The following is a 27,217-nucleotide window of genomic DNA, read 5'->3' on the forward strand; positions in this document are numbered from 1 at the left end:
GCTGGGTGCTGTCGTCAATTCCGCTAGTGATGTGGACATCCTTCAAGAGGGTCTCACCAAAACAAATGACTGATGCCAGAAACATAGCCTTAAACTGAACTCCAAACAATGCATCATCATCCCTTTTGGGGAGAATGATGTCCCCACAAATTATCACATTAATAATAAGGCACTAAGCATGCAATCAGTCATGAGGGACTTGGGAACCCAGGTTGATAGCAAACTGACTTTTGACCACCATATTGCCTCCATTGTATGGAAAGCTTTCTACATGGCCCACCTCATTATTAAGGGTCTCTCATCCATGTACAAGTTGGTCATAACATCCCTGTATTCTTCCCTTATAAGACTGATTATTGAATAAAATGCCCCTTTCAGCATGTACCTCACAAAGCGCATGCAGCAGCTGGAGAGACAACAGAGATTCCTCACCAGGAGAATCCAGAGCCTCAAACATTTACCCTACACAGATAGGCTAAATACCCTGTCCCTCTACTGAGTCTCATACAGACTCCTCAGATGTGACCTCTGTCTGGCATACAAAGCAATTTCAGACCCCACCCTGATGGGACTGCTGCATATCCACAAGTCAAGCAACACTCGAGTAACCCGCACGCTTGACAACAACCTGGTCTGTGAAATTAATAGGACTTGTTGACAAGACAGGTTTGTGTCCCAGAGACTCCCATTTTTGTGGAATAGACTCCCTCTCTATGTAAAGCAGAGTACCTCATTAACCATTTTTAAGCACAACCTAGATAACTGGATGGGGAACAGAAAATACACCCCTGGGATTCCACCTATGTCCCTGTTGGACAGTGGCCTAGGTTCTAACTTGTTGGGATATGGGCTAAATTCTTGGCTAGGCTTGTAAGGGCCTCAGCACCAGTAGTCAAGTAACTTCCTATGATCTTATGAGTGGCATGTTGGGAGGAATGCATTGTCCATTATCACTGCAGAGTTGGAGACAACGATGAGTGGTGCTAGAACATTAGCAAGCCTCACTGGAGCTATGATTCAACTACAAGACAGTAGTTAACAACTTGTCACAGCAGGATAGTCCTTATGCATTTGTTTCTCTCCTAGGTCATGGAACATTACAAGTCTGAGGGCTGTAACACCATTCCATCTGGAGAGATAGGACCTATGTGACGAAAGGATAGGTGTCCAAAGTAAAACTAGTTGTGAGGGAGTCAGAGCAATAGGTTGGGGTAGGGGCTAGGATGTCAGTGGTAATTCACCTTGAAAAGTGAGAATGATTAAGGTACAATAAATGATGATAGACAAAATGGAAAAAAAAGAAATAAAAGGATAAGGCTCCACATAGAAGAAATACAAATGAAAATGTATATTACATAATACTTCAGGATCTTCAAAAGATGGCCTCTGAGTCACAAGTCTGAATCATCTAAAGCAGTTAATTGTAGACAACTGTGATATTGTATGCAAAAAATTACAGCCTTGATCCTTCAAGGTGAGTCCTCAGAACAACTAACAGCTTCTTCTCAATTATCTAAGACACCTTTCCAGGACATATGGTACCAGAAGTCCTTTCAAGTAGGACCAAGATCATATAGGGTTCACTATGTTAGTAGGAAGTTTTCAAAAGGTGACCTGGCAGCAATCAGCAGTCAGGAAAAAATCTGCAGCAGAAGATGGCACAGCACAAACGGGAACTGTCCATCAATAATCTTTCCCCCGCATTTTGCATCTTTTGTGATTGCACCAGATCACCACCTGACAACCCCAGGTGAAGAGCATTACAGTAGTCTAAATGAAAAGACACAAGTACATGAATCGCTTCAACTATGTCCAAGGACAGTAATGAGTTCTGTATCTGGGCAGTTCTTTTTAGATGACAGTAGCAGCTTGTTTACAACCCAAACATTCCTAATCTATCATCAATAACAATGTTAAAACTAAGGATGTGAGGCACACAATCCAATCTATTCCCCCTATTCGGTATAAAAGGAGGAAGGGAAGGAAGAGAAGGTAGATACAAAGTGTCAGGTACCAGTATTTATTCATATTTTGAAGGGTTGAGCTTCAAGCATTTCTGAGTTAGCCATCACAGAAGTGACTCCAAGCAGTTTTTCAAGAGATGAAAATCAGACTAGGACTCCTGAGTAATTGAGAGGTTTAGGTGAATGTCATAACTTATGACCAGTAATTAATAACTCCTTCTCTAGGGACATCTCTAATGGGCAACATAAAATAGTAAATGACAATGATAGTATGAGGAAACCCCGTGGAACCCCACTTTTTGGGGATAGTGACAAGAGTAATTTACTATTCTTTGGGATCAGGCCTAGAGATGAGAGGTGAACCAGCAAGCATTGCACCAAGAAACCACAGTAAACATGAAGCTGTTCAATCAAGCTGCTTTGATACACTGCATCAGATCAAACTGTGATATCAATCAGATGCAAAAAGGAAAATAACTGTTGATCTCTAGCTATAAGGGGTCACTGACAATGCTAATCTACATGGATAATGGTTGTCTCAGTGCTATGAAACTAAACTGATTGGGCCATATTAGCAGCTTAGTGAGATATATACAACTGGAAAGCTAAGAATGAAACATTGCACTGTGGTGAAATATCATCCCTCATTTTCTCCCAGTGCAAATACCAGAATGCAGTCAGTCTAATACACATGAAAAATTGTACAGAAGACTGCACTATTGGGTGCTTGCCATCATTCAACAAAAGCATGTGCAACCAGGTATGATGCTTGATTTCTTCATAGCTAAATAGGTTGCAATCAGCAACTGAAACAAAAACATAGATAATAAAAGCCACAGCATTTATGCATGATGTACGAGGAAATGGAGCAACAGCTCACAGTATACTTCTGAAAGTGCAGTTTTGTACCTACCATAAATGTAGATGTTCGAGTGTTCACCCTGCTGCAGTCATCACACTTGGGTTATCCTGCTGTCAGGCGGTCCCGCAGTCGGTCCGAGTTCCAAAGTCTTGGTCTGGCGTCAGTTGCTGTTGCTTCTTCCCTGACGTCAGTGCACCAGGGGTATATAAGAGGCATCTGATGCCATTTTCTTCAGTTTTTCTTGCCCCAGATGTCAGGTGCCCCCAATAGGTAGGCAAAATATATATATATATATATATATATAGCTAGATAAAAATAAAACAATACCTTTAGGCATAAGCAAATACACCACACAGGTTGTATAGGATAGAGTGGTATAGATAACTTCAGCTAGCACAGAGGGGATGGAGGAAGTTGACTGCAGTAGGGTGAACACCGAACATCTACATTTATGGTAGGTACAAAACTGTACTATGTTCATCGTGTTACCCTGCTGCAGTCATCACACTTGGGTTGAATCCCAAAGCTAAGGATGGGAGGTGGAGTTAAACAGGGTTAGAAGAAGCTAGTAGGCCCTACAAAACTGCAGTGGCAAAACCAGCTCTAGTCTTAGAATATAGAGGTAAGTGATAGTGCTTGGTGAAGGTGTGCACTGAACTCCAAGTTGCAGCTTCCAGAATATCCTTGGTTGGCACTCCCCTGAGGAAGGCTGCTAATGTAGCTGTAGCCCTGGTGGAGTGGGACCTAATATTAGCAGGTACCGGTTTCCCATGATGCGTGTCGCAGAAATGTATGTAATGTCCTATCCATTTAGAAATGGTCTGTTTTGAGATAGCTTTTCCTTGTGATCCTGTTGCATAGGCTACAAAGAGCTGGTCAGATTTTCTGAAAGCCTTAGTTTTATCCAAGTGGTAATGTAATTGCCTGTGAATGTCCAAAGAGTGCAGGAGTCTTTCTCCTTTGTTCTGGGGATTTGGGAAAAAGGTGGGCAAATGAATGGTTTGGTTTAGGGCCACACTGGATACCACCTTTGGCATAAAGGAAGGGTTAGTTCATAGAGAGACTCTGTCTTGATGAAAAATGAGGAAAGGCTCCACTGCCATTAGTGCCTGTAGCTCTGAGACTCTTCTAGCTGAGGTTATTGCTAGTAGCAGGGCAGTTTTCCATGAAAGAAATTTTAAATCAGTTGAAAAAGCTGGTTTAAAGGGCGGCAGTGTAAGCTTTTCCAGAACAAATTGAGATCCCAAGTAGGTGTTGGTGCTCTTCTTGGTGGTCTTATGTTCTTAGCCCCTCTGAGGTACTGTCTTAGGAGTGGATGTGAGAATAAAGGAGGATCCGTGCTGTAATGAGCTGAAATTGCTGAGGCGTGGATCTTAATAGATGAAAAGGAAAGTCCTTTGTGCAACATCACAGTTAAATATTGTAGAATCTGAGGAATGTTTGGATCAAGGGGATTTTGGCCTTTAGCCTGGTTCCAGGTGCAAAATCTTTTCCATTTGTCTGAATAGGTTCTTCTGGTGCTGGGCCTCCTGACCTCCAGAATGACATCCATAACAGCTTTGGATAGAGGTGTTGGCTGGTTGTTTAGGTAATTTGCCATGCAGCCAGGTTTAAAGTCTTGAGCTGGCTGTGTAGAATCTGATTGTCTCGCTGGGTGAGCAGGTGAGGAATTTGTGGTAAAGTCCATGGTGGGCCGTGGGCCATGTTCCTTAGAATTGGATACCAATGCTGGCGTGGCCAGTCTGGTGCAATGAGTATCATTTGTGGCCTCTCTAATCTGACTTTCAGCAGTACCTTTGCTAGAAGAGGCAGTGGAGGAAAGGCATACACTGTTAATGTTTTTCAGCTGAATGAGAGGGCGTCCACTTTCCAAGCTTGTGGATGGAATGTCCTTGTGCAAAATTTTTGAAGTTGGTAGTTTTGGGGGCTTGCAAATAGATCTATGTCTGGGCGTCCCCATTTTTGAGCTATCATTGCAAATACTTGTGGATCTAGTTTCCACTCATGTGGATCCATGATGTTTCTGCTTAGGTCGTCTGCCAATGTGTTTTTCTTTCCTGTCAGGAATTGTGCTTGTAATCGAACCTGGTAAGACAGTGCAGTGTTCCACAATGTCATTTCTTGCCTGCATAGAGGGTAGGAATGTGCCCCCTGCCCTTGCTTGTTTATGTACCACATTACTGTGGTATTGTACATCTTTATTATTAGTTGTCCTGAGTGTAAGAGGTCATTGAAAGCTGTTAGGGCATTCTGTACATTTTTGATTGATATGCAGATGCCTCTGATCTGTAGTCCATTTGCCCTGAATGCACTGTCCTGCCATGTGTGCTCCCCAGGCATAGTCCGATGCATCTGTTGTCATAGTTTGCCTGGCTGTGGGTAAGGTGAAAGACTGACCCTTGTTGAGGTGACATGCCTGTGCCCACCATAGAAACTCCTGTTGAAGGCAGGGAATGAGTGGTATCATTGTTTCCAAGCTGTGGCTGTGCTGAGTCCATACGCTTTTCAGGTACCATTGTAATTTCCTCATATGCAGTTTTGCAAATGGTATTAGTAGTATAGTAGTATGCAAGATGCCATGAATCCCAAGGCCTGCAGAATTTTTCTTGCAGGGAGTTGGGTCTTTGTTGCCATTATTTTGAAATATTGAGTCAGCTGTTGTTGCTTGTCTGGCGTGAGATAAGCCATCTGGGCCATTGCACTCAAGCTGGCACCCAGGAATATTATGTTTTGTGAGGGCACTAGTTTTGATTTCTTTCGCCTCGCTTACTGTGTACCCTAGGCAACTTAGAAGGTGTTTGACAAATGCCAGATGCTTTAAAAGAATGTCCTTGCTTTCTGCTTGAACAAGGCAGTCATCCAGGTATGGGTATATTTGAATTCCTCTTTGTCTGCAGTATGCAATTACTGGTGCCAGGCATTTTGTGAAGACCCTGGGTGCAGTAGATAAGCCAAAGGGCAGTGCAGAGAATTGATAATAGTTGAACCCAGAATGAAGCGGAGGCATCTTCTGCAATTTTGTCTGATAGGGACATGCAGGTATGCCTCCTTGAGGTCCAACGTTACTAGCCAAGCATTCTTGTCCAGCATGGGAAGAAGCTGCTGTAGTGTTAGCATCTTGAATTTTGGTACTTGCAGATAGGTGTTCAGAATTGAAAGATCCAGAATGGGTTCTCCATGCTTTGTCCTTTCTTGGGACTAGAAAGAGTCTTGAGTAAAATCCTTGTCCTTGCTCCTCTGTAGGTACCTGATGAATGGCTCTCATGCCCATGAGAGCTGTAATTTGCTTTTGTGCCTCTGCCCATTGATTTGGTGGCAGGTTTGGCATTCCTTTTATTCTTGGTAAGGTATGAAAGTGGAATCTGTATCCTTGAGAGAGAATGTTTAGGACCCATTTGTCTTTTGTGATTATGTGCCAGTTGTCTTCAAAATGCTAATTTTCCTCCCAAGGGAGCTGCCAAGAGAGATTTGCTTGGTAGTTTGAAGATTGAGTCATTGTGTTTGTCTCTTGGGCCTGTCTTCCTCCTCCTTTCTGCAGTAGTACCAAATTTGTGGCGAGGTCTGCTGGCCTGGGGCTCCCCTCTCCTCCTTCTTGGGTAGCAGTACCCATTGGCGAGGTTTGTAAGGGCCTTGTGACTGACCTCTGCCCGTCTGTATTTGCCCTCTGTGATCTGTCAGAAGCTGGAAAGGACCAGTTTTTTGGCCAATTTCTGCTGAAACGAGGGGTGTACCTGTAAAAATCTTTGACCGCCTGCAGAGACTTTGCCTTATCCTTCATTTTCTTTAAAACCTCTTCTGCTTTGACACCAAATAATACATCCTGCTGTAAAGGTGCATTCAATAATTTTGCTTTAACATGATCAGGAAGGGTTTGTTCTTTTAACCAAGCATGTTCACGTATGACAGAGCCAGTAACAGCTGCTCTACAGGAAGCTTCCAATGAATCAAATCCACATTGTAAAGTATGTTTGCCCACCTGTTCAGCTGCATGCAACAGATCCTGCATTTCCTTGTATTCAGACTGTTCAGTATGTGTGCTCATTTTTTGTTTTAATTGAGACATTAGGAATTGCTGATATTTCAGCATGTGAAACTGACAATTTAATGCTCTCATAGCCAGAGTTGCTGAGGTGTATATTTTCTTTCCCCATCTATCTAGGGCTCTGAATCCCTTTCCTTTCAGAGGTCACAGGAGTTTTAGCCATAGAAGCTTTAGCTCCCTTAGGACCCTGGGAAATTGCTTCTGGGTCAGCCACAGGGCTTTTATAAAGGAATTTGTGTGAGTCAGGTACTCTGTAGTATCTGTCTGGTTTGGCTGGAGCAGGAGGTAGAGAGTCTGGATTTAGACTAGACTCCAAGTAAACATCATCCACAATATCTAAAACTGGAGGGATAGCAAGAAGTCTGTGCTGGGGTAGTAAAAGGAACTCTCTGAGCCTTTTCTTAGAATCAGAGTAGTCCTGGCCTTCCCAGTGGAAATGTTCCCTCATGGTATGTAAAGTTTCCCCAAAGGACTACTCTTCAGGGGGAGATGCTGAGGGAATAGAGTCTTCAAAATCAGAGTCTTCATAAGGTGGAGAAGTAATCCTGTTCCTCAGAAGAATCTGAGGAAATTGAAACCTGGTCAGAGGAAGCGTAATCCTCCTCTTGTCTTGGTCTTTTATCAGGAGGGGGATGGGAACCCCTGATTAGAGTAATCAAATCTTCAGCCATCTTAAGCATCTGTTTCTTAGGCATGGAGCCTTGAACTGTAGACTGATGTACAGTTTTCTTTGGTTTTAAAGGAGTTTTAAGTTTAGCATAAGATTTAATGGTGAGTGTAGTCGGTCTGAAGACACCTTCTGCAACGAAGGTGTTTCCACTGCACGGGATCTACTTCTCCGGTGTCAGAAGGGCCTAATGAAGATGGCCCTAGGCCTAGTGCCTACTTGAGGATTTGGAGGATCCCAGCTGGGGGGGGTTCAGTTCGCGGTCGCCAGGGGCTGTGAGGCACCTCACGGAGAACTGGCGACAGGCCCAGCAGAGGCCTTGGAGTCTGGCTAGTTCCTAGGCTGCCTGTCCTTATCCTACTTTTTTTATGCATGCCGGTCGCCGGCTGCTCTGACAGCATGATATAATTAAATTTCCTACCAAAGTAATGTTGAGAAGTCAAAACAGCATTTGATAGTTCGTTTATTAAACCTAGCACAAAACCGACAACCTGTGACCGTGTGGTCTGGGCCTAGGCAAGGAATACAATAGGAATGGAAGTCCTTATGAGGTATTTTCTTCCCACAAGAAATGCAATTGTTAACTTTTTCTGACATCGGACTGAGGCAAGAAAAGGTTCCTCAATGGGGTACTTAGCTTTATTGAAGACTTCGGACTGAAATTCAATCGAAAATCTCAGGTGTCGGCCAACCGCACTTGCGAACTGCTTTTGCTTGCAAGAAAGACTGAAGAAAATGGCCCTCTTATATACCGCTGACATCAGGAAAGAAGCGACAGCAACCGACGCCGACCAAGACTTTGGAACTCTCGGGACCACCTGACAGCAGGATAACCCAAGTGTGATGACTGCAGCAGGGTAACACAATGAACATCATGCACACATGTACTATCCAAGGTTACCTGGTTGCTATGGCACACAACCAGTTCTGCAGTGCAGCCTGCATACATGTCAATCTGTATGTTTTGAGGTAAATTAATTCTTTACCCTTGTGGTAGTCTATTACCAGCTCTTATGTTGTGCATTTCCATGTCAATGGTGGCCATGCCTCTCTTTCTGTGCCAGCTCATATGGAGCTTTTTGTGCTAATTTGCTACCTTTGTTGTGGTACTATGATGCCATTTGACTCGATGATGGCACTTCTCATCTATATCCTGCTTACCCTATCATAGACAACAACATTGGCTGTCCCTAAATCGTACCATGTGGCCTAACAGTTCTCTTCCATTAGCTCTTTGGCACAGAGGGATACACCACTGACTATGCCCCAATCAATCTGGGATCAATAATCATCCTTGTGCTTGAGGAGTTGACAGATGTAGGTGGAGAATGTGTGGTTGAGCCTGCTCACTTATCTTAAGATAGGATTGGAACAGCACATGCCAAGGAACATACTACATTCAGATCCTTGCTGGAGAATGCAGATTCAAAGAAGACATTTGTTTCAAGGAAGGCGAGGCATCTGTGGGGTTTATGCTACTCGCAGACAGCATAGGTTTCCCTGGGCATGTACCAAAACAATGATACGTTATTTTTTGCACACTAGGGATGCTACTTATGGCATAGGGTGTGCATATCGTAGTGAGGGGACTTGGTATTGGGTGAGCGTAGTAACCAAGTCAGGATTTTTAAAATATACCAGACCTAGTTCTAACAACACAATATGATGTTAATTGAATAAATACTAATTGAATGGTAATTAATGATGCTGTTACTTAAAGCAGATAATGTATGTATTAGTGTTTAAACTTGTCTGAGGAAGGAAGGATACGAAGCCTTCCGAAAGTGCTTATGTCACAATAAAAGTTCTCACGTTATTTTTAAGTCCGTTGACCTGAGGTTTTTATAGTTTTATACCTGGACTGCTACTGTTTACGTTTATTTTGGCGGAACAATCATTTTTGGTAAAGTCTATACTATACGAAAGCTGACGGTGGCAGCGTGTTTTACAACGTGCAATAGCAGACTGTGATTGATTGGGTCCTTGGCATCTTTTTGTCTTCAATGATACGTTATAAGCAGAAACTTCAATCCTCCCACATGTAATGATGTCACTGCAACTTGACACTCTGGAACCTCATCCTTTAAGGAACTAATGGATCGGAGGACTATTGATCATGGGGGAGCAGCTGTCTCAGTAGAGCTTAGAAAGAACGCTTTATGGTTGGGGGGAATCTAAAGTTTAAAAAAAACATGCCCCTGCCCAGTCATTGAGCTACTGTTGCCTATCTGTCTCACTTTTGTGTGCCTGTAACAGCTACAAGGTAGGGTGATTACAGATACGTCTGTTGTTGCCAGTAGTGCTTTGCAATTGATCATGTATTGTTCAGTAGCAGTGATGCTATTACATGCATGCACGTAATCTCATGCACACACGGGAATTAGTTCTTTTTCTTCTACATGAGAATTTCATTTACATGGCAGTTCACTGATCTGTACACTCTCCTCATATTTACTCACTATGTTGCCTGCAGGCATAGGGGCTTTTAGAAGATAGGTTATTGAGGATGTGGTAATCAATGAAGTAGTATTCATTACATTGGTATGCTCCTGCTTAGTGCTGTATATACACAACACAGGCAGTTACAAACCTGAAAACTGACTAGTCATATTCAGAATCACACTAACAAGTTTTCAAGCCTATCAGCATTAATATAGGGATGCTAGTCATTAGGGGCTGTTATAATTTTATATTAAGGAATGTCTTCTGGCTGTCTTTCAGAAATTTTATTTTTTTTATTTTATTTTACATTTATTTTACATTTGTTGACCGGGCTAGTCCAACTGGATTTATGTCCATTTTCAGTGGAGGCCCGGGGAGAAAAGCTCCAGAGGTACAAAAAATTTTTCAAATACAAATAATACATAGTACAAGTGTGATATGCAATGGGAAGAATGAAATGTAATCACATATATTATAGATCTTAATGAACTAAATAAGCTAACTTAGAAAAAAAGGCCAGTGGAGAAAAGCTCCAGGGCTAAAACAATTTTACAATTACAAATATTGCATAGAACTAATGTGTTATATAATCAGTTATATTATAGTTCATGACTAACTAAAGGCTAAATTAGAAAGAGATTAAGTTCGAGGTTAAATATTAGCAATACAAAAGGAAGGTCAGAAATGTTAAAATGAATAAAGTAATATTTACAAAGATAAGGGAAATTTTGTTAGTTGGAGAGTTGAGGTAGATGCGAGGGTCAAAGTGGTTAAGGAAGGTTTATGATAGAGTAAGGTGCAAACAGGTTAGTCTGGGTTGGTACAAGAGCAAAGCCAGAGTTTATTGAAGTGTCTTAATAGTTGTTTCTTAAAGAGTGGAAGAGTGGACAATGAAGAAATAAAATAATTTAATTAAAATGTTATAACAAACATGCTAGTGTAGCCTAGGCTCAGAAAGAAAGTCAGCAGCTTCAGTGATCTGCTTATAATGTTCAGCCATCCATCCAGTCATCTGTTTATTTTCTCAACAGCTTGCCCTTTAGATGGCTGTGGTGTGGTACCAAGCCGATCAGGAATACCGGACTTCTGTATTCTAGCTCATATTGTGGTATCCTAGCTCATGTTCTGGGGACCGCTGGAATTCTTTGAAAAACTGACAGGTATCTTCCCTTGGTTCATCCTGGATCTGCCTTAATGCATCCTTCTACTGGTTGAGGAGTTCCTTGAGTTGTTCCTTCATCCTGCCTACTATGTCCACAGCTAAGATCAATGTTTCTGCACACTTGCTGGCAATGGTTTGACCAACTCTACCCTGAATCACTGACTTATTTTGCCAGAAGCCCTTTGTGGTTACATAAAGAATCATTCTTCTTGGGCTCTGGTCTTTGTTTCAGAAACTGATACTGTTGCTTTTTGATGAGATTATAGCTGGGTATTACAAATGTAACATGGAAACTACTGGTGACTACTTTTGCACGGGCATATGGAATCTACTATAAGGCTCTGATGCAAGTTCTTTTTAACTATAGACACTTATTTTCCATTTTTTCAAGGACAAATACCAGTAAATCACAAATTTGTCAGGAATGGGAAAAAATCGATTTTCATTGACTTTTCCATTTTAAGCCAGGAAATGAATTGACCGGAAGATGTATTTCTGCTCATGTTTATTTATTATATTGTCAGCTTGCATTATTGAGTGTTCTGTGGCTAGAATTAGTTTTAATTTTCAGTATATATTGAAGCTGAAGACGATTGTAAAGATATCAGTTTAATGACTGGAAATTACATTTAAAAGTCAAGGGTATAATTCCTGGATTGTATCTCATGAAATTGAATCAGTGTCCCTAAAGCTCATAAAGCAGACTTTAAATATTGTACTTTAAGCCATACACTTTTCTTGCTTGATACGGTGATACTGAGTCACTGGAAGCCTGCCATCTTTCATTTACTATTAGAACACTGCAGCATGAAACTGAATACTGATTACCTGGGTATCACCAAAGATATGGTTTTTATAACTTTTTTCAGATTCACCAGCACTGTACACTTTTAGAAATAAGTAACAGGTATTCATACTTTTTTTTCAGTCCCCACTTTATTCACCTCAGGGTCATAAGTAGCTGGAGCAAATCTAGCCCATTACAGGACACATGAACATAAATTAACCACAAGTATACACCTCCACCCCACAGAAACACACATCACCACCTACATATGATTTAGAGCATCACCGATTCACTTACCACATGTCATTTCGACGTGGGTGGGATAAAAGATCTTGGCAAAACCCCATGAGGACACATGAAGAAACTGAATTCCACAAATAATGCATCTCATGCAGGAACCGTATCAGAGAACAGGAATGTGTATGGGTGCAATGTTTGTTATAATAAGAGTCAATGTGTGTTATCTGAATAATTTTGTCATCTTTATTAATACATCCATTTACAAAAAAAGAATCTCTTTAAAATGGGTAACTGGATTTTTGTGTGGGCTGTGAGGTGTGACAAAGCATATAAATGTTCTATATGTTATAAAGGTATCTCCTTCGCATCTATAAAATCATTGCCAGTATAAACCAGCAGTACTTTAAATCAATCAATCCTGTTAAACTTTGAACCACTACAGCTTTGAAGGTCCACTACACAACTCAGAAAATGGAGACAGAAGGATATTTTTCATGACCCAGCTGAGAAAATATCTCCAGTAAATAATCCTCGGTTTTGATGGTTCTTATCACTGGTGCTAATATTGTTGCAAAATAAAAAAATAAAGTCTTGAAAAAGTGGTCCTCCAACAGCTACAGTTAGACCATGACATTTGCAGCCAGAAATCTATATGTGCACAGTAATTTTTGTAATGCTTGTACAGCAAAAACAGTATGAGTTGTAATGTGCCTTACCTGTTTTTCAGTGCAATGTAGATCCTTCCAATGAGAAAAATGTGTTGCATTCAATCACTTGTTCTTACGATTTGTTTGGTGAATAATGGCTACGTAAGGTCCAGCATCATTGGATTCTTCATAAATTGTTGTCACTAAAAAGGTGTATAGAATATGAAATATGTTAGGTGAAAATATAGAAAAACTTTAAAAAAATTTAATGCATGCAGACATCATCTTATGCTATAGGTCAGACCCCATCCATATGAGTTGCTAAAACTAAGTAATATTGAACATAAAGATGTATATGCTGGAAAATCTACTTTCTACTGTAACATAAAGCTGGAACCAAAATGCAGGATTATATACTCACAGGAAATGCAGTGACCTGCAATATTGTTTGATTTAATGGAATTAAAATGTCATGTATGAAAACAATGTGCATCAGAATATTATTTAATACCATAAGTTCCCTCCTATTTTGGAAATGAACAAATTTGTTTTATTTCAGGAGTTAGCGACGTGAAAGGGCCATAGGGTTCTGAGATTATTTTTATATGTTTTTGCTAGCACATCCTGCTTGAATTACTTTATAGCAGTTTTTCTCCTTTATTTGGTTGAGTAGCAGTGGCACTGGGTCTGCACATGTGGTATCTAGTAAGCTCTATCAGGTTCATTGGTGTTTACTAGGCTAACAACCACTAGGACATTTTTAACCCTACCCATGTATCCTAAATCGCTGACAGGTTCTGGTACCCTTTATAAATAAATGGGAGATGAACCATTTCCAGTTTGCCAATGTGGAGATGAACCATTTACAGGCTGCCAGTGTCCTTTAGAGACATAGGTGCCAATCCTGGGATGAATTTCTTGTTTCCCATCCAGCTGTCCAAGTTGTACTTGAATTGGGTTAGACAGGATCTCTGCTTCACATGGATGGGGAGCCTGTTTCAGAGATGGGGTAGTCTCTGGGATACATACCTTCTCTCCAGCAGGTCTTATTTATATGACAGACAAAGTTTAAGTATTTTGAATGGTTAATTCTGGTGCTGTTTGTTTTGCGGATATGCAGGAGGTCCTCCAAGGTGGAGTCTGACAATGTCTTGCATAGATCTCCCCTTGATAGCCTTTAAGAGACAGAATACAGGGATAGGGCTTTGAGGTTGTCTGCAAAAAAACATGTTATTTATGCCCTGTATTGTTTTAGTAAGGAACCTCTGTGGACATTCTATTTGCTGGAAGTACCTGGTTATATACATAGCAAAGGAGGCATTGTACCCAATGATAGGTCTGATGAATGCTGAATACAATGTAACAATGATGCCTTTGGATGTAGATGCCATACCTTTGTTTATAAGCTATCCCTAGGGCTCTTCCATTCATCTCATAGCTGATTACACAGCTATCTCACCAGCAGACTCCAAGCTGTAAAACATAAATGAGATCTCTCCCCCTTTCCATCTGTCTGTGTTGGTGTATGTCAGGGATCTGGTCTAGGCCATTTACTATTCAACATATTCACTAATAATCTTTACAAAGCTACCAAAAAAGCCTTAGTAGTACCATACGCAGGAGATGCCATGCTCATATGCTCTGCACCAAGTCTACTGCTACTCCACAAGATGACCCAGGACTCCTTTTCCTCAGTTGAAGCCTGACTAGATGACTACGCAGTACTTTTTAATGCTGAAAAAAAAACATATTAATGCCCTTTTTATCCAAATCTCTGTCAGCACAGAAACAATCCTTCAACATCACTTCAGCAAATAATATCTCAGTTGAAAGAGTTTCCAACACAAAGCTTCTTGAGGTCTTAATTGATGATAACTTAAAATGTAATCGACACATCACTCAAGCCATCAAGAAAACTTGCTAAAAGTTTGACTTCCTCTACAGAAACAACCCCCTTCCCACTGATTACTGTAAGAAATCTTTATCAATATCTTATGTTCTCCCTTTTCTTCTCTATGCAGCACCCATCCTGACTACCGTTTACTCTACATTCAAAAATAAACTTGAGGTTTAATGCAGTAAAACAACTAAGTTTGCATCCAACTTACCAAACCTTTTACACCACTACCTAGCACTGAATCACCTACACCAGCTCATATGACCTAATTACTTTATTTTCCCCTAACTGTTTAGCATCTACAAAATAATACACAAACTCGACACCTTCACATCACTACAAAACATCTTCAAACACTACTTCCCTCCTAGGAATCTTCATTTACAGAACAAATACCTACTGACCAGGACCAAGTCTCATAACGGTGCGTCCGACTCATTTTACTCAAGTTATATTGCTAACCACTGGAACTCCATACCACCCATCTAAAACAAGAAAACATTAGCACACTTTTTAAACACAACCTACAACATTTAACTTCCTCATCAATATGCTTATGCTTCCACCCAGACTAAACCACCCTTTCTTTCTGTTTCTCTTCCATTGCCAATCTCTATCAATCACGGTGACTCTTTCACCTTTCTTTCTCTTTCATCCCCACTACTTGCCCTCCAACTAACCTATATCCTTAATCCTTTCCTACTAATACCCTCTCCCTACCCTTCTCATCATCTTAACTATCTACTGTTATCTCACCCTCTCTACTCTCAGAACGTTTTCTACTTGTTTTTCTTGATTATTTATACTTATACCCTTCCTCTTCCTCTATTTTGCGTTTCAGCTGTAGTGACATCTTACCTCATTAATTTCAATATACTTACAATGAATCTATGTACATTATCATTGCTGTTGTATCTTCAGCTGTAACATGTTAACAAGCTTTTTGACTTATATAAAATAATATTCTTTCGAAAGTATATGATAAATGTCTTTACTATTTCTTTCAATATTACCTGAAAAGTAATGCTTAAAATGTTTAGTTTTATTCTTGTTCATTGTAAATATATATTTTATGTAGAACTTTTCTCCCTGGTCCTCTGCAGAAAATGGAACTTATGCCCAGTCAGAATTTTCCGGTAAACAAAAGACAATAAATAAATAAAAACCGGGTTTGGCTTTGGTGGATTTTATTAAGGTCCTGGGTTGCTTGTTTATTTCAATGACAAGAATTTTATTGTTCTGGGAATTATTATTCCTACTTTTGGTCAAAATGCTGTTTCTTTTACTGTAAAGCTTGTTGATATTATGGTTCTGCCATAGGGGTTTGCTTCTGGGATTTACCCTGTTCTTGTTTATACAGGGTACAGCTACACCTCTGCAGCAGTTAATATGCTGGTATAGTGTGATGGTCTATGTTTCCATGTATTCAGTGGAGTTAACTAGGTTTGGTGGAGATTTGAAACTTGCCAATGAATCACTTAGTATTAGGTAGTTTGTGTTGGGAACATTTCTAAAGGTACCTTGGGTGGAAGGGGAATCTGGTTTCAGGTTTATTTTGAAGGAGATGGTTTTATGGTCAGACCTAACAAGTGACAAAGATACACAAGGGATTGTGTCAGATACCCCCTGTACTATTATGGACAAGATCCAAAATGTTATTCCCCTTAGTGGGTACTCTAATTATTCCAGGGCATTTGTTTTACAAAGCCCAGGAATCTCTGTGCTTGTGCACAAGTGGTAGTGTAGGTTTCCCAGTTTATCACTAGATAGTTTTGATCAATTTAGGAAATGGTATTGGGCTTAATACTGACTGCTTTGAATTCCTGTAGACAGAGGCTGTGTCTTTCTTTTGTCATTAAGGGAGTTCTATAGCTAGCTAATATACAGTATGTTATAGGACCTTTCTGATGGGTATATGGACATGAAGAACGTCTAGTGCATCATGTTACCAACCTTGATGTGAGTCTGTTCTGGATAAAGATTGGGACACTTCCAATTTTTTTTTCTGTCCTGCACAATAGCTGGTTTAAATGTGTGGAAGGCATTATATCCCTGCACAACAGGAGTGCTCTTTGCAGTTTTAAACCATTTCTCAGTCACTACACAGATGTCTACATCCTTCAGGGTGAGAAGGGATTATAAGGAGTGGAGTTTCTTTTTAGGCTCCTAGCACTGATCAGTAACATCTTCATATTTTCCTTTGCTTACTTCATTATGTTGGTAGGTTTATCAGGTTGGCATTGCCTAACAACGTGCTATGCGGGAGGACAGTGTTTTTGACAATAATTGAAACCACAGACGGGATAGATGCAATCCATCTCTGGTGAAGCAGCTTGGTCTATCAATCATATCCTGCCAGGCTGACAGTTATTGAACCTCCTTCACACCAACAAATAAGCCAATTACTAAAGTCAAGTGTTATTTTGCTTACGTTGTGGCATCACCCTTGGAGGAGGTGGAATGCTGCTCAGTGTTAAGATCATATCTGCATGGAAGCCATAGTCTGTGGGCTCCACCATGTCTGTCTTTATATAGTACAACGAGGTACATCTCAAGTTGTTGACACACATGTACCATGACAAAGTCATACTGATACTTGTCCAAGGGAGTACTTGTATGATCTGACGGTTACTGACACCTGACAAGAAACTAACCATCACTCTTTCTTTGCTCAGCCTGGCAAGCGGTACAGCTGTATGTCATTCAATGGAATCACCAAGAACAGCAAAGGAAGGGCAAATGTTAAAATAGCCTGGATTCCACAAACTAAGTCAGGCAATCAGTATAAGTAGAAATTTAATCAGACTAAAAATACTTAAAAACAATAAAAATTCATAACCATGTAATGGTACTACAGGTTAAGTGCTTTCATCCACTCCTATTGTGGACTTCATCAGAACGTGTAGCACTAAATTCTATCAGTTTAAATGCATAATTTTTAGTGCCAAAGGGTTAGTTTTAAAAAATTAAAGCTGTAGCTGCCTAAATTCATATACATACTACTGCATGACGAAACCCACAATAATACTGATAAGTCATCACAAGCATTTCATATATATTCAATCATAATAATAATGTACATCAGTCAAATAGAATAAACAATGGATATTAAACTGTGGTGCATCCTGTAACTAAATTGCTAATTCCAGATTTTCATGCCCTAGTTGCTAAAATGGGCTTAACCAAAATATTGTCATTTAATCTTGGGGAGGGGGTCGTAGAGTCAAGTAGCAATTGCCACTTTACTTCTTTCAGTCCCAGAATGGCCTTTATGTTCCCTCCTAGAAGTAAGAAGTAAAGTGGCAATTGCTAAATGACAATATTCCGGTTAAACCCATTTTAGCAACTAGGGTATGAGAATCTGGAATTAGTAATTTAGTTACAGGATGCACCACAGTTTAATATCCATTGTTTATTCTATTTGACTGATGTACATTATTATTATGATTGAATATATATGAAATGCTTGTGATGACTTATTAGTATTATTGTATGAGTTTTGTCATCCAGTAGTATGTATATGAATTGAGGCAGCTACAGCTTTAATGTTTTAAAACTAACCCACTGGCGCCAAAAATGATGTATTTAAACTGACAGAATATAGTGCTACACGTTCTGATGAAGTCCACAATAGGAGTGGATGAAAGCGCTTAACCTGTAGCACCATTACATGGTTATGAATTTTTATTGTTTTTAAGTGTTTCTAGTCTATTTGCAGATTAAATTTCTACATATACTGATTGCCTGACTGAGTTTGTGGATTCCAGGCAATTTTAACATTTGCCTTTCCTTTGCTGCTCTTGGTTGTTGTTGGGGAAATGCTAAATTTCTGTTATTCAATGGAATTACAATAACAAGAATGTGTGGTTGGATAGAGGCCTGCCTTACAGTATCAGCATATGTGACTTTGGGACTCCTTGTGCTATGTGAGGAGGTAGGCATAACTTGCTTTGTGTGCTTTCTGAATGTGTTACATTTTAGAGGTCTTTGAGTTTTAGGCAGGTTAACCTTTAGATCCTCGGGTCTATATTAAATCAGCGAACACTTAAAAAAGTGAACGCTGATTTATTGACCCCATGTAAGTGAAAGCTTACAATCCCAAACACTCAGAACAGCGATTTTTTTCCCCAGGAAAAAAAATTGCTGTTCCAAAAAGAAAAAAAACTTTAAAACATTACATAAAGTGGGGGGCTTCACCCCACACCCCTTGACGTGGGGGGCTGTGCCCCCCACAACCCCCCTACTTAAATATGCCAACTCCGAGATTGCACTACAGTGACAAAAATGGCAAAATAATGAAGGCGGCCAAGCGATTTCTTTCCCAGGGAAAGAATTCACTTATATGCCATTTCAGTATTTTGCCGTTTCGTTCTTTCAAGTTTGATCAAGACGCATTCAAAAGAATGCATCTTCAACCATCTAATAGGGAACCAGATCCTGAGCTTATGATGGATTATGTATATTGTAATGCCCTCTATCAGGCATGGTGTGTAGTGTACTTCTGATAATTCTGGTGACTGAGTTTATTGTGTGTGAGATCTTTGCCTCTAAGGACATCATGTATGTATATCTCTCACACAGTGTGTTATGTTGCTTGAGTAATATATGGTCATAAGACTGCATGAAACAACTTTTACACTGTCTTAAGATATCCATCTCAATTAGAGAGACTACAGAAGATGTGGGGAAGTCCTTGATAACCAGGGTGACACCTGTTTGAGAGGGGCTGTCATTCAAGCAGTCATCAGGGTGGTTTGGGCTTTATTACTCCCTAATGCCTGTATGCATGCCTGTTTGTGTCCAACAAGTTTGAATTCATTGGGTCTATGTGATACATGTCACACACCTTTGTGATGTGAGAAGTTGGCTCTCCCCCCTTGTAGCAAACAACTGCACATGATCCCTAGTCTCCATCATATGATGGATTATATGCTTATGACCATGTGACCCTCAAGAGACCTGAGCAGGAGTAAGCTTTTTCTTTCCTGTCTTTCTCCATGCCAGTTCCAATAGGCATCTGAGCCCAAAGTTGAACATGGAAGGGAAAATAGGTTATCACATCATTTTAATTACTGGTTTTATCAGAAAAGAGACAATTATTACATTCTTAGTAGACTGTAGTGTTGCATTTTATAACAGTTATACTTATGTTCATAGCCGGCGTTAGGCACCCGCGAAACCCACGGCCGCGGGGAGCCCCTGATTACATCCCAGCAAACGAGGGCCCCCATGCAGCAGCTGCACGTTTCTCTGTCCCCTCCACTCTTTGTTCAGCAAAGCACCTTTTGGAGGTCCACACGGCTCAGTAACATCACCGTGACTGCAAACTGTTTTCCTCCTCTTTTTTTTTTTTTTTCGTGCCTGTAAGCACAGGACCTGATTGGCTGCAGCAGCCAGGAAAAAAACTTGTTTTTTTTTTTTTTTTGACATGTAATAATGTCCAACCTGTCACTGGATAAGGAGGTTGAACTGGTAAATAAAACATTTAAGGTAGGAAAGCAGGATTTAGCAGTCTGCTGTACCAACTGGATGTGAGATGTTTTGTTTAGCATGTGTAGATAGCATCAGGAGCCAGTCAGAGATAGTTTCTAAATGTTAGTATCATTGACTTAGAACATTGACAGAAATAGAGTGCATGCATTAATACGCATTTTTGAAGTAAAATAACTCTTAACTGTAGTGAATGACTTTATTTGATGATTACAGTCCACCCCCTTTTTTTTCTGAAAGTGTCAGGGAGTTTAAGAAGGTCGGAGCGAAAATATGAGCCAAAACCAAGGACACAAGAAACGTTGCGTAGAGCAAGTTGGAGATTAAACAGTGTACGGTACGGGCAGTCAAGTTTATTTTGTGTGGAGAGGGGACAAGGCAAAGTTAAAAGACCCAAAAAGATTGCTCTCCCTTGGACTAATATTTGAAACTTGTCAAAAGTGGAGTCAGTGTTCTAAGTCCTACACAAACTAAACAAATACTACACCTTTCAACTTTCCAGAATTTGGCAGAATGCCCATATATTTGCCTCGTATATTGGGTCTGTTCGTCACAAACATTTGTGGTTTTGCGGCAAATTATTGAGGGTTGAAGTCACTAAAAGATATACATTTCAGTCTTGGACTTCATATCTCTCAGTAAATAAATGCTAATGCAAAGCTTATTACCCTACTACTTTCTAAATTCATAAGTGCCATATTTTGGGTCTGTGACCTCCATTATATTTAGCTTTGTACATATTTATTGCACTTGGAGGTGGAGAGGTATAACAAACCCATAAATATAAATTATGTATTTCATGGTATGTATGTTGCAACATGAATATATTTTGTTTCTTAGGGGAGATCATTGTTCATAGGTTGGCACTAGGCTATTGGCCCTAGGGCTTATACAAGCTTAGCCATAACAACTCCCTGGCTATTTCTTCACTGAATACTTACTTCACTGGTCCCCTGTTTAGTAGGGCAATTGACGTGATCCCCGAGGTGAATTTCCTATCTCCCATCCAGTCGTCAAGGTTACTTTTGAAGAGGCAAATCAAACAAAGCAGTACTGGATAAAAAGCCTCTGCAGAACCAAAAAAATGCAATATCCAAACAGAAGAGGCTCGCCACAGTTTGTTAAAGTCTGAAGAAGCGTTGTTGAAATGTGAAAGCACTTACTTTTACTGCAGTATTAAATTGTTTTATTTTATTACGTGGTAGTGGTGAGCCTCTTCTGTTTGGATATTGTATTTTTGAAGAGGGCCAAAGAGGTGCGCAACTTGACATGTATGGGTAGTCTATGGTTCAGGAACATATCCTCCCAGCATGTTTTGTTCATTGTGATGACCAGGTTTAGATCCCTGGAGCATGTGGCTCTGAGGGATTGAGATTTCTTTAAGTGTAGCATGTCCAACAGCACTGGGCTTGACATGGCCTTGTACATGTTAAGCAGAGATTGCCTCTGAGTAAGTGATAGGCGACAGAATATAGCTGGAGTTTTTTAGACAGTCAGCACAGGGCATCTGCTTTAGGCCTGTGATTCTTTTAGTGAGGTATTTCTGTGGCCTTTCCAGTTGTTGCAGATGTCTTTTGAGGTACATACCAAATGGGGAGCTCTACTCCTATAGTGGGTCTAATGAAGGATGAGTACAGTGGGGCAATGACCTCCTTTTTTCTGGATGAAAAGCCCTTAGTGATGAAGTGTGCCACATAGAAGGATTTCCTGACTGTTGTGGTTATGTGGTTATCGAAGGTGAGACCACTGTCCACCTGTGTCCCTAAGTCCCTTATCACGCTTTCAGTGTTTAGTGTACTGCCACTTGTGGTAATTCATGGGTACATGTTTTTTCCCAAAGGGGATAGCTATACATTTCTTAGCATTGAGCTTGAGCCCATGGCTCTGGCACCAAGCATCTGTTTCTGTAAGGGCCTTTTGTAGAATATCCACATCATTTGCGGATTCAATAATGGCTCCCAGTTTGCAGTCATCAGCAAACTTTGTTAGCCAGAGTTCCTTAGTGTTGGCCTGTACTTCAGAGAAGTAGATGCCAAACAAAAGCGGTCCCAGGACTGAACCCTGAGGGATTCCGCTTGTCACTTGTCTGGAGCTGGAGTTTGAGTCGGCTACTTTTACAGTGTGGGTTCTGTCAGTAAGCCAGTTGGCAACCCATCGAGTGACATAGGGCTTAATGCCCAACTTAGTAAGTTTATCTATGAATCCAGACTGGGGGATGGTGTTGAAGGTCTTGGCGAGGTCCAGATAGGCTGTGTAGACCGCCTTACCCTCATCCATGGCTCTGGAGACTGATTCAAAGAAGTCATTCAGGTTGAGGAGACAATATCAGCCTTTTACGAAACCAAGCTGGGTGGGGTCCAGTGTTTGAAGGTTGCCAATGTCTTTGTTTATAAGTTCCATGGCTTTGCAGATCAGGCTTGTCAGACTGATGGGATGATTGTTCCCAGGATCCAAGGTGGATCCCCCCCTTGTGGAGTGGGATAACTGTAGCTGTGTGCCACTCATTGAGCACAAAGCCTGAGGTGAGGCAATGATAAAACGTGACACTTAGGTGAGGTGCCAGTTCATTTTGTAGTTCATGTAATACACAGCCCAGGATGTCGTCTGGTCCCATGGATGCTGTATTCTTAGCTTTGGAGAGTGCGTTTTTTTTACCTGTGTGGCCGTGATTATCAGAATTTGGCAATCATTTGATATTGAGATGGGCTCTTTAGGGGGTAAGGGGGGGGGTGAAGTTGGCACTGAATCAATCTGCCAGGATATTGGCAATATCCTTGGAATCAGTATATTTAATGCCATTCTGTTGTAGCTCAAAGCAAAACTGAGCATTGCCATTTAGATTCTTGACATAACTATAGAATGCCTTGTGGTTGTCCTTGGAATCTTTGGCAATTTTATTTTCGTAACTAGCTTTGGAGGATTTTATGAGGGGATCTCAGCTTCTTACTGAGGCTGGTAAGGGAGTTTTTTTGCATCCTGGGATTTTCTTCTTTTCTGCAACAGTTTCTTCCGTCTGTTGTACAGTTTGTTTATGGCAGAGGGAACTACCAGATTGGATTCCTTTTTTTTGGAGGAGAAAGTCTTGGTTCTATTTGGAATGGCATGATTCATGCATGACTGGATGTGCTTGTACAGCCCCTTAGTGTAAGATTCAGCAGTCAAACTTTCAGTTCCTGTCTGCGTGGGTGTCATGAAGTTTGTCACTTTTGACTTGAGTAGCATGAACTTGGTTTTGGAGAAGTTTTTTTATGGAGGTTTCCCTACTTGGGGGGTAGGATGTGGACATCAAGGGTGATTAGCTTATGGTCAGACCTAACCAATGAGGTGGGGAGCAATGGTGTGGAGCATCAATCTCCCATGTTGGTAATGACCGGGTCTAGGATATTTGAGCCCCTGGTGGGACTATGGATTAGTTGATCCAGGGCATTGGAATTTATGAATTCCAAGAACCGTTGGGCAAAGGTGTTGGTACCCAAGTAGTTTTCCAATTAATGGCAGGGTATGTGAAATCACCCAGTATTACGGTGTTTGGTTGTATCTTAATATTTTCCAGTATGTTTAGAAAGTTATAGTGAAAATCTTGGGGCATGGTGGGGAATCTGTAGCAAGCTACAATTTGGATTGCAGTCTTACCTAGTGTTAGTTTCACCTGTAGAATTTCTGATGCATTGTGTTGGACAATGAGCTTGGAGGTGTAAATATGCTTGGTGAATATGGACACTCCTCTGCCTTTAGTGCTTTGGTCCTGGTTTGGTGGCCGAAAAGTGTGGTAAGAGTTGTAGCCTGGTGTTGCAGGGGCACTCTCTGGAGCCTTGAACCAGGTCTCAGTTACTGCACAGATGCAGCATGAACTAAAAGACTGCTTCTGCGGGGTGGCAGTGACAGGGTGATAGTTTGACTGAAGTGCCTAGGGGGCCCTAAACCTGAGATTTGCTGGGGGCCCCCAAAATTTCTAACACTGGCCCTGCTTATGTTATGAAGAGATGGTTCCAGAAAATGTTTGCTGTTGGCTGTATCTATAAAGGTAGCTAACAATGAAGTGGTGGGGGATTTGGTGTGAAGAACTTGTTAGAAAAATATGTTGAAAAACTTCCTAAAAGCAAAGAAATCTAAAGAGATTTCCCCTAAACCACAAGGGTTTCAACTCTGTGGAAGTTGAGCTGTGTAGCACTTAGAATAGCTATAACTACCACAGCTATCTCATCAGGGTACGTACAATCACATTAGTGAAAAGCAGCTACAAAACCATATTCTGCTATCTGTTAATCACATACTCACATCCCTAGATATGAAGGGAGCAATTAAGAGGAGATCAATTAGTAAATTACTGAAGAGTATCCTCAGGTACTTCAGAAATGTACAGCCCAGTCTATACAGCATTTCTGTAGCAATGATGTTGAACTGGGAGAGACGCAGAATATCCCTAGAAGGTTGGTACAAAAATACTTTATATAAGAGCAGAATATAAAGATGCCAAAAGAACCATAGACACTGGCAATGCAACCATCCTATGCAGTAGTATCATGTACTTAAAAAGACTGATGAATACATGCAGTGCACTGTATTCTGAAAATGTACTCTAGTAATTCTTTGCTGTGCAACATAAACAAATACTGTCAGAATGGCAATATAAAACTGTAAAACACATTCAAGTTGTGTCTTATGTCTCCAGGATCAAGAACTAGCTGTCATCTAGTGGGAAAACATAAGGTTCCGTAGACTCCAAGGTATGCAGGAATGAATGGTGATAATGGAGAACAGTGGACCACACCAGTAGTTTTGAAAAGCTCTCAGACTGTTAAGGCAGTTGTACAACATCTAAAAGCTAATGTATAACATCTCAGCCACAGCTTTCAACTTCTTTGCTCATTAAACAGGGGCAAAGCTAAAAATAATGGGTAGAAAACTCATTGTTGTTATTCATACCTCTCACTTGACCTCATTATAAGGAATGTTCCCCATTTTGAGTCTTAAACGTCCAGTTTCCTCACTCTTCCAGGGTTGAAGGGCATGTTATGCTTTCAGTGTTAAGATGTTTCCTAATTAATGTCATGTAGAGTTGACAGATATGCTCAGCACTATTGAAAAGCTTTTTACTTTTATCATATTTAATGGCAGTAACACTATTAGGTCATAATGGAGAGCAATGGACTTTGCATAACCACGTCACTCAGTATTCTGGATTTGTACTTACATGCAATCCAGTGTACTCAATTATCACTGGATGAAGCTCTAAATCTGATCCAGAGCAACCATGTTCACTTAGTGGGCCAAGTGCTGGAGGCACCAATGCATAAGTGAGGACTGATGAGACAGTGCCTACTTGTCTGTCTTGTGAGGGAGGAGGAAGAGTGTAATGTAAATTAAAGATCATGCTGCTAAACGCTGGGAGTCTAAACATGAAACTGCACTCATTGCAAGCATTCTTAACCCTGGAAGAAACTGACATTTGTGCAGTTGCAGAAACCTGGTTCAAAGCTCCACAGAGCACCCCAGACGTATCAGGTTACTCATCCTACCATTCATTCAGACCCCAAGCAGTGGGCAGCAGAACAAAAGGAGGAGGAGTTGCAATATATATAAAAGACATACACACCTCTAGGCTAGTCAAACAAGATGATGCACAGGAAATACTCCAGGTGAGGTTAACAATTGACAAGACCCCTATTCAAATCATAGCTAGCTATAGGCCTCCAACTCTGACTCAAGATGCCCACTTTGCCTATCTGGACCTCTTCAAATCTATCAAGAGTCAACCCTTTACCCTGATCCTGGGTGACTTTAACTATCCAACCATGGACTGGAAGAAATACTCATGCCAAAACACAAATACCCAGAGATTCCTTGATTTTGTCAATGCAAATGCCTTGGACCAGTTGGTTGACACCCCCACAAGAGGTGAAAATATCTTGGACTTGATATTAACCAACATGAGTAACCAGTGCAGCATCCCTACAGTGTCATCATCTCTGGTAAGATCCGACCACAAAGCAGTCACTTTCGAAAGTCACCATCTCCTCTGACCCCCACCCTCCCAGCTAGGGTCAGACAAAAAACTTCTAAAAGCTGATTACATCGGTATAAACAGCTTCACAGCTCCCACAACCTCCACAGAAACTGGCACATATGTCCAAACGTACACCAAAGTACTATATAAGCATTTATATAGCTGCATGGAATCAGGAATACCAGACAGGATGAAATTATCCTCTGCAAGGAAGAGTAATCCTGTCTAGTGAACATCTACAATAAATAAACTGTATAATAAAAGGAAAAAAGTGCTGTCCAGGACAAAGAAGGAGGAGGTGTCTAATTGGAAGCAATCTCTCCTTAGCCTGAACAAGCAAATAAGAGCACTAGTGAAATCCTCCAAAGCAAGCTTTGAGTCCAAACTGGCCACATCTACTAAAGACAATCATAAGGCTTTCTTCACATATGTCTGCAATCTCAAGGGAAGCACTCAGATCTGCTCAGAACTGGTGGTCAAGGACATGACATACACAAAGCCTGTAGTTATAGCCAACCTGTAAGCAGACAGGTTCAGTGACAACTTCACTCCTCTATTCCCCCCATCAGTAAAACAGGGCATCCCCAGTACCTGCCCCCTCCCCTTATCTGTAGGGAGCAAGTCATCACTGCCCTCTCAAAGGCAAAAAATACAGCCTCCATGGGACCTGATAACATTCCAGGCTGCATCCTACATGAACTCAGGCAAGAACTTGCAGCACCATTAGGCACCTTATTCAACCAAAGCCTGAGTACCAGCTTCATTCCAGCCAAGTGAAGGACAGTTACTGTAATCCATTTGCAGAAAGGTGGAGTGTTCACTGATCCAGGAAATTATAGCTCCATCAGCCTAACTAGCTTGATCTGAAATGACATTGGCAACCTCCAGACACTTGAACCCACACAGTTTGGTTTTGTCAAGGGAAGGTTATGCCTATTAAATTTGGTCGACTTCTTTGAGATAGTCACCAAGGCCATAGACAAGGGGAAGACAGTGCACACTGCCTACCT

The 27,217-nt window shown here is 40.9% G+C and overlaps 1 protein-coding gene across 5 annotated transcripts in view; it reads right to left on the reverse strand.

The window, feature by feature from the left end:
* The window catches only part of LOC122815795 (myelin-oligodendrocyte glycoprotein-like), a 402,462-nt gene that overhangs the window by 232,555 nt on the left and 142,690 nt on the right, over positions 1-27,217 (reverse strand). For 4 of the 5 annotated variants that reach the window (XM_044088581.1, XM_044088580.1, XM_044088582.1 and 1 more), the window contains one exon: positions 12,883-13,016. The exons of the other annotated variant lie outside the window; for it this stretch is intronic. The gene's annotated coding sequence lies outside the window, so the exon portion shown is untranslated. The remainder of the gene's footprint in view (positions 1-12,882; positions 13,017-27,217) is intronic. 5 annotated transcript variants of the gene reach the window in all.

The sequence above is a fragment of the Protopterus annectens genome, chromosome 11.part0 (genome assembly GCF_019279795.1).
Source record: "Protopterus annectens isolate FY-2018-M chromosome 11.part0, PAN1.0, whole genome shotgun sequence".
Lineage (NCBI taxonomy): Eukaryota > Metazoa > Chordata > Ceratodontiformes > Protopteridae > Protopterus > Protopterus annectens.